General features: G+C 42.6%; 2 pseudogenes; both read left to right on the forward strand.

Moving 5' to 3' along the window:
• The first annotated feature begins 1,297 nt into the window (after positions 1 to 1,297).
• LOC106997716 (etoposide-induced protein 2.4 homolog) lies at positions 1,298 to 2,215 on the forward strand (annotated as a pseudogene).
• A 131-nt stretch (positions 2,216 to 2,346) lies between these two features.
• On the forward strand, positions 2,347 to 7,581 carry LOC706790 (importin subunit alpha-1 pseudogene; annotated as a pseudogene).
• The last annotated feature ends 1,001 nt before the right edge of the window (positions 7,582 to 8,582 follow it).

Genomic DNA, 8,582 nt, shown 5'->3' on the forward strand with positions numbered 1-8,582 from the left:
CGCTCTTATTTTTTGAATTTCCAGCTTTTCTGCCCTGCTTTTTCCCCATCTTTGTGGTTTTATCTGCCTCTGGTCTTTGATGATGGTGATGTACTGATGGGGTTTTGGTGTAGGTGTCCTTCCTGTTTGATAGTTTTCCTTCTAACAGTCAGGACCCTCAGCTGTAGGTCTGTTGGAGATTGCTTGAGGTCCACTCCAGACCCTGTTTGCCTGGGTATCAGCAGCAGAGGCTGCAGAAGATAGAATATTTCTGAACAGCGAGTGTACCTGTCTGATTCTTGCTTTGGAAGCTTCCTTTCAGGGGTGTACTCCTCCCTGTGAGGTGTGGGGTGTCAGACTGCCCCTAGTGGGGGATGTCTCCCAGTTAGGCTACTCAGGGGTCAGGGACCCGCTTGAGCAGGGAGTCTGTCCCTTCTCAGATCTCAACCTCCGTGTTGGGAGATCCACTGCTCTCTTCAAAGCTGTCAGACAGAGTCGTTTGCGTCTGTGCAGAGGTGTCTGTGTGTCTTAGTTTACTGTGCCCTGTCCCCAGAGGTGGAGTCTACAGAGACAGGCAGGTTTCCTTGAGCTGCTGTGAGCTCCACCCAGTTCGAGCTTCCCAGCAGCTTTGTTTACCTACTTAAGCCTCAGCAATGGCGGGCGCCCCTCCCCCAGCCTCGCTGCTGCCTTGCCGGTAGATCACAGACTGCTGCGCTAGCAACGAGGGAGGCTCCGTGGGTGTGGGACCCTCCCGGCCAGGTGTGGGATATGATCTCCTGGTGTGCCTGTTTCCTAAAGCGCAGTATTGGGGTGGGAGTTACCCGATTTTCCAGGTGTTGTGTGTCTCAGTTCCCCTGGCTAGGAAAAGGGACTCCCTTCCCCCTTGCGCTTCCCAGGTGAGGCAATGCCTCGCCCTGCTTCAGCTCTCGCTGGTCGGGCTGCAGCAGCTGACCAGCTCCGATCGTCCGGCACTCCCCAGTGAGATGAACCCAGTACCTCAGTTGAAAATGCAGAAATCACCGGTCTTCTGTGTCGCTGGCGCTGGGAGTTGGAGACTGGAGCTGCTCCTATTCGGCCATCTTGCTCCGCCCCCCCTTTTTAACTATTTAAAAAATGCCTGGCAGCAGCCCTATGTGGCCCCTGCCCTGGGAGCAGCCCAGTAGAGTGGGGGCGACTGTGTGCTGAGAAGCTGATCAGGTCTGCCATGGGTGAGGGGCCTGGCCAGAGCTATGGCAGTGGAGCTATGGATCCTTCATAGTGACAGATTTTGGGGTACTTCTGTCTCCTCTGTGTAGTTGATAGTTTGGGTGGCGAAGAGATGCCTGACAGTGTTAAAGCCTTTCTCCAGGACCTTGGCAGGGGAATCAAATATTCCATCTAGGGTACTTTTACAGTCTCCAAACTCCATGCTTGAATCCAGCAAAAGGGAGAGGAGCAGCACTGAAGAAGGGCAAGTAGTGTCCTGGCACAGAGAAGAGCCAAGAATATAGAGTAAGAGTGAGAGAGTGAGCCATGTATTGTTAGTAGAACTTTTTGGTGTTGCACTTGGAATGGTGGAGTGTTCTGGTCCAGTCTCCTCCTGTTTTATTGAGTGTTTATTCTTCTGCTTTGGTCAGTGACACCCTGAATTATTGGTGATCTATCATGACATGGAGATGCTCGGTCATGGCTAGAATTCTTCCTCATATCAATCTTCAGTGCTCATTGAGTGCTTCCTTATTTGTGCCTAGCAAAGTTGTGAATGCCATTTGGTTTCAAGATATAGCTGATCTGGCATTTGAGAAACCAGTGAGGAAGCCTCACCCATTTCCTAGTGTCTGCAAAGTAATTGCTGACTTGCTCTCCAACCTTTCACTGCAGGCTCTTTTCCTCAATCAAGGAGTGTTTGTGAGTCTCTTTCCCATCCATCTTGTTGTTCAGCTGGTTAGTCTCCTGCATATGTCTCTTCTCTATGCACTGTGGTGCTTCAAATATTGTTGGTTCAATAAAGGAATTGGAGCGCACCAGCAGTTGTCTAACGTAGAAAGGAATTGGTCTTACTACTTTGGGTTTGGTTTGCCCTTGGCTTTTCTCATGGCAATGCAGGCTTCATTACCAGTGCAGCCATATTATCAGTGGCTGCCTCTTCTCTATCCTTGTTACTTTATTCCTCTATCCTTGTTCTTTATCAGTGCCAATGAAGCCAAGACCCCTGGCACAGCGTACCTCTTCCAGTTGTGCCTCTTGCCCTTGGTGATCTTGCTAAGCAACAGACTCTTACAGGACAGTCTACCTGCAGTCTGCCCCGAGCAGCTTAACCTGTTTAGGGCAGTTCCCTTCACTGCATCCATCTCCTGTCAAACTGAAGGCTACTGACATGCAAAGGGCATGGGTGAGATAGGAGGGAGGCTGTATTCACTTCCCCCGCCAGGGAAGGCAGACCTCACTCTGCCAAGGTTCTTCTGTGTATTCCCTTCTTTCTGAGGAATCAGAATTTTTGTCTCTGGTGCACATAAGGCAGAATCTTCCTGACACCGGTGTGTGGATTTTTAACACCATCACGCGTCTGAAAGGAACACAGGTTTTTCTGCAACTATTTTCTAGCATTTGCCAGTCCCTGTGCCTGGACTGATTTGAATACTTTGTTTTTCTTCTTGTGCCATTTACCCCCACTCCCCACCTTTCCTTCATGCCATCTACTACCCTTGGATGAATGAATTTCATAATTCTAGCTGTTGTATTTTGTGGATTTGTTTTGCGCGTGTGTGTGTGTGTTTCTGTGTTTGTGTGTGTTTCTGTGTTTCTGTGAAGCACATCCATTTGATGTGGGAGGCAAAGGAGTGTTCCACTTGCTCCTGGTCACTCCCTTTATGGCCATCACCGTCTTGCTTTTTGTAACTCAGGTTAGCTATTGGTCTCTCTTGCTCCACTGCAAAAAAAATAAAAATAAAAAATAAAAAAGCCTGAAGGGATGGGGCAGGAGGAAAGGCCTCACAGACAGATCTGCTGGGCTTTGAAGTGATTTTCTTTCTTTCCCTTGAAGAGGAAAATGCTATTTTCACTGGTACATTTGAAGTCCCCCAAGTATGGGAAGATACCAATTCTGGACAAGTGCCACTGCAACATAACACTCAGAGAACCTGAACTTTTCAACTCTGTTAGTATTGGGGGCAGAAATTCACTGTTGGCCACTGCCAGGTCTGTTTTCATATTTCAAAGGAATATTGGGTGCTGCAAACAGGAACTGAGGGTTAAACTCATTAAACCCATCAATCCTGTGATTGGTGGGTATTTTGCCATCATTTTAAGACACAAAATGTGGGAGGCAGATGTCAAAATACTTGTACAATTTTAAAATGTCACAAGTTTCACATGATACAATTAAAGCTTGTTTCTAACAAAATAAATTTAAAAAATGTCTGGTTGTGTCTAATTGTGGTTTTAATTTGCATTAATGATATTAAGCATCTTTTTATATGCTTATTTGCCATCTGTATATCTCCTTTGCTGAAGGCTCAACTCTTTACTCATTTTTATCAGGTTTGTTGCTTTCTTATTGTTGAGTTTTGAGAGTTTTTAAACATCCTTTTAAAGAAATGTGATTTCTATTGACTTATCTTCAAGTTACCAATTTTATTCTCACTGTGTCATGTGTACAAAATCTTCACTGCAATTACTGTTTCATTTCCAGCATTTCTACTACCCTTCCCTGCCTCCCCGCTCCCTTCCTTCCTTCCTTTTCCTTATTTCCTTTTTTTTTTTTTTTTTTTTGAGACGGGGTCTAGCTCTGCGGCCCAGCCTGGAGTGCAGTGGTGCAGTCTTGGCTCATTGCAACCTCCACCTCCCGGGTTCAAGTAATTCTCCTGCCTCAGCCTCCTGAGTAGCTGGGATTACAGGTGCCTGCCACCACACCCAGCTAATTTTTTTTTTTTTTTGTATTTTTAGTAGAGATGGGGTTTCAACTCCTGACCTCGTGATCTGCCCGCCTCAGCCTCCCAAAGTGCTGGGATTACAAGTGTGAGCCACTGCACCTGGCCCCTTCTGTTTCACTCTCTGGGATTTCCCATCTGATCTTGAATTCAAAAGAACATTTTGTAGCCATGAACAAATTAGTCATAATAATTTAAAATTCCTGTCAGATAACGTTAACGTCCATGTCATATCTGAGTGTGGTTCTGTTGATTGCTTTGTCTTTGTCAATGTGTTGTTCCATATTGCCTTTTTATGGGCCTCATATTTTTTTGTTGGGAGCTGGACATTTTATGTAGGACATAGAACTGAGCTAAATAAGTTTTAAGGCTAGTAATAGAACTGGCTTTCTTTCTACTCTTCATAGATTCAAAGCTGTGAACTTGCAATTTGCTTAGCTTTTTTGTGTTAAAAGAATGGGAGCCATGTTCTTTCCAGTTCACATCCTGATCAGAAGCTCGGAAGTATCCTTGGAAAGTTTAAGCAGTGGCATTATATGATCTGATTGATTTATACTCTAAATGTTATGCTGAGTCCTGGGTGTTAACTGGATAGCAGGAAATCAAAAGAAGAAACAGGAATACCACTTAAATTAAGAGACTATTGCAGTAGTTAAGTAGTTAAATTATCTTAGTTTGGGTTCAGAAATACATTGTTTGCAAAAAATGTTGGCCTACTTAACAGATTGAGTTATATTGTATAAGGTGATTACATACAAGCCAGTTGAATGTTCAAGGACATCTGCCAAAAACCTCTTTTTTTTTTTTGAGACAGAGTCTCGCTCTGTCGCCCAAACTGGAGTGCAGTGGCTGGATCTCAGCTCACTGCAACTCCGCCACCCGGGTTCACGCCATTCTCCTGCTTCAGCCTCCCGAGTAGCTGGGACTACAGGTGCCTGCCACCTTGCCCGGCTAGTTTTTTTGTATTTTTTAGTAGAGAGGGGGTTTCACCGGGTTATCCAGGATGGTCTCAATCTCCTGACCTTGTGATCCGCCCGTCTCGGCCTCCCAAAGTGCTAGGATTACAGGCTTGAGCCACCGCGCCCAGCCGCCAAAAACCTCTTGACTCCATTTTTACAAAAGTTGATCTGTAGCCCCTATACATCGCAATGATCATGTATAGGATCGTGTATAGGATCATAATAGACCCACATAGGAATGAGGGGTCTATTAAAGCCACTTCTAATTAATAAAAATAAAACAAAGTCACCTGCCCCAAACCAGATTATAGTAGTCCTTCCTCTGCATTTCCACAGGGGCTACCCATTGCAGTTCTCTGAGTATCCAACACTTCTTGGGAATTTTAGTCCCTGTCTACCTCTCTTCACTCACCTTCCTTCACTCTTTGTTTATTCTCTAAGCTCCAGTATTCTTTCTAGGTTTTCAATACCACAGGCTGACTATAGCTTTAGGATTCTTGCTGCATCTGACCTATTTGCCTAGGCCATTCACACCTGTGACTAAAGATGCTGTGAATTGCAATATATCAAGAAGAAAATGGATATAAAATTTCAATGAAGCATTTTATTAGCTAATAAATCTACAATCTAGAAGCAGCTATGTACTGCCCTTTAGGCAACATTGTTTATCCATAGACGACCATGAACACACGTTGACAAAAGTGAACAATCTGGCAAAAATCCATTAGATCCTTCAGTGACAGTAGTTCCTGGACCATTCTGGATCTTCTCCAAATGTTTTATTTAGTTGGGTCTTTTGAAAATACAAAGTGTACAATACAAGGACCTGTTACTGGGGCTTTCTCAGGATGTATGCTGTAGACTAGTTTCACGCAGTTGACCTGGGCTTGAAAACTTGGGAAAATGTCAGTTCCTGTTATCTCCCATGATCTCAGTTTTCATTGTCTCATTCTTTATTCTTCTCTTAATTTTGTTTCAGAATGTTTTCATTTCTGGCCCTCATGGATCAAATCAGGATTTCCTAAAATACGTATTGTGACAATAAAAAGTTGAACATATTTTTATTTGGTAAAAGCCAAGGTTGCTTCTTCCAATGAGTGTTAAATCTTCCCATCACCTTCATCCCATGCATACTGGGGCATAGCTATGCACCATTAATATGAATGGTGAATGTTTGGAGTAGCTGTGAGGTCCTAAATGGCACAAGCATGATTGTCAGATAAATTGCACAACACCCATCCCGATTTGAATTTCAGACATACAGTGAATGCTTTTGTAGTAAAATTATGTCCCAGATATTGAATGGGAAGTACTTATAGTAAAAAAGCATTCGCTGTTCAACTAAAATTCAAATTTATCTGGGAGTCCTCTGTTTTTATTAGTTAAATCTGGCAACCCTAGCTACACATACTGTCTTATCAAACTTCGAGAAACCTACCAAGCAAAAACCCTTTAAGTTTAGCTATTATTTCGTTAAAAAAAATTATCATTGCACAATGTATAATGAAGACACACAGTCTTCGGGCTGACCCAAGGTAGAAGTTTTGAGCACAGTTGCCCTACAGCCAGCAAGCCCTGCATTGCCTCCTGTGGAAGCCTGGGCCTGCTGAACAGCTTTCTCCCTTTGTCTCATAACCATGTTCACCAACAAGAATGTGAATTCACCAGCTGCCCAACTGAACAGATTCAAGAACAAGGGAAAAGACAGTACAGAAATGAGGCATTATAGCTGACCCACTATTGGCTCTTACAGTTCCTGATATGTTATCTTTAGCATGTGGTTACTTATGTAATCTTACCCAGACACTTACAAACCTTTGTTGCAACAGAATCCTGCATCCCCATTAGGTGCTGTTGAGAAAATTCTTCCTACTTTAGTTTGGCTCCTTCATCACAATAATCTAGAAGTATTAGTAGATACATGCTGGGCTGATTCCTACCTTACTGAAGGTCTGACAAAAGTGAACAATCTGGCAAAAATCCATTCGATCCTTCAGTGACAGTAGTTCCTGGACCATTCTGGATCTTCTCCAGATCCATAGTCTCCAGATTCATGGTCATGAAAACAGAAGTTGTGACCCAACTCATGAAGCTTCTAGGAGCTTCTGAATTGCCAATTGTGACTCCTGCTCTGAATTGCCAATTGTGACTCCTGCACTAAGAGCCATAGGGAATATTGTCACTGGTACAGATGGACAGGCTCAGGTTGTTATTGATGAAGGAGCACTTACCATCTTTCCCAGCCTAAAACTAATGTTCAGAAGGAAGCTACATAGACTATGTCAACCATCATAGCTGGCCTTCAGGACCAGATACAGCAAGCTGTGAACCATAGATTAGTCAGTGTTCTCCCTAAGACAGATTTTAAGACACAAAAGGAAGCCATAGGGGCTGTGACCAACTCTACAAGTGGTGGAACAGTTGAACAGATTGTATACCTTGTTCACTGTGGCATAATAGAACCATTGACAAACCCCTGAACTGTGAAAGATACCAAAATTATTCTGGTTACTCTGGATGCCATTTCAAATATCTTTCAGGTTGCTGAGAAACTAGGTGAAACTGAGAAACTTAGTATAATGATTGAAGAATGTGGAGGCTTAGACAAAATTGAAGCTCTACAAAGCCATGCAAATGAGTTTGTATATAAGACTTCGTTAAGCTTCATTGGGAAGTACTTTTCTGTAGAGGAAGAGGAAGATCAAAATGTGCCAGAAACTACCTCTGAAAGCTAAACCCTCTATGTTCAGAATGAGACTCTTGCAACCTTTAACATTTAGATCATGTAAGCTGAGGCATACAGTTGTTGTGTCCTATGTGTGGTATAAGTTTGTGTTGCTGTTTCTCTAAGAACTGTTTTTAAATGTGTTTTGTTATTGTAGCATGTTTTACACTGAAACTTGAACAGTTCCAACATGTATATGCCATATGAAGCTTGTCCTCTGAATGGGTTTTGTATTTCTACGTGGAATTTCATATCTCTTGGCATCCTATAAATAAAGATTAAAGTCCATCCTTTTATTTACTTTGAAAAAAAATAACCAAGACTGTAAACCCATACGTCAATTTAAAAAATTAACGTATGGTTATGCTTTTCTAATCAAATATTCAGATTCCCCATATTTTTATCTAGGTCTTATCTGTGGTCACACATAACTTCAATATAGACATAATCATGCTGTATAACTTGTCGTATCTTTTTTTTCAGTTATGTACATTTTTCACTTTGCTAAGTAGTTTTTATACTTGTAACTTTAATAGCTTCATGTTTTATGATTTTTATTAAGGAAAAATCTATTGTTAGATAGTCTGGCTCTTTATGTTATACACTACTGCATATAATAGTGTACAATACTAGTACTGCCTATTATCCACATATTGTATTATTAAATGTCTTTATACATGTGGCTTTTTACTTTTGGATGGCATATTTAGGATAATGATAAATGTAAATATTAGATGGCTATTGATTGTTTGTTTCCCCCCAAAATTTACATGTTGAAACACTAATTCCCAGTGTGGTGATATTTGGAGATAGGGCCTTTGGGAAGTGGTCATGAGGATAAAGCCCTCATGATGGAATCAGTGACCTTCTAAGAGACACAGGAGACTGCCTGCCTGCCCCGGCCCCCACCACGCTCTCTCTCTGCTATGTGAAAATGTAACCAGGAAGTGGACCCTCACCAGAAACCACAATGGCTGTCACCTTGACTTTGGACTTTCCAGTCTCCAGAAC

Source organism: Macaca mulatta, chromosome 3, assembly GCF_049350105.2.
Source record: "Macaca mulatta isolate MMU2019108-1 chromosome 3, T2T-MMU8v2.0, whole genome shotgun sequence".
NCBI classification, from domain to species: Eukaryota; Metazoa; Chordata; class Mammalia; order Primates; family Cercopithecidae; genus Macaca; species Macaca mulatta.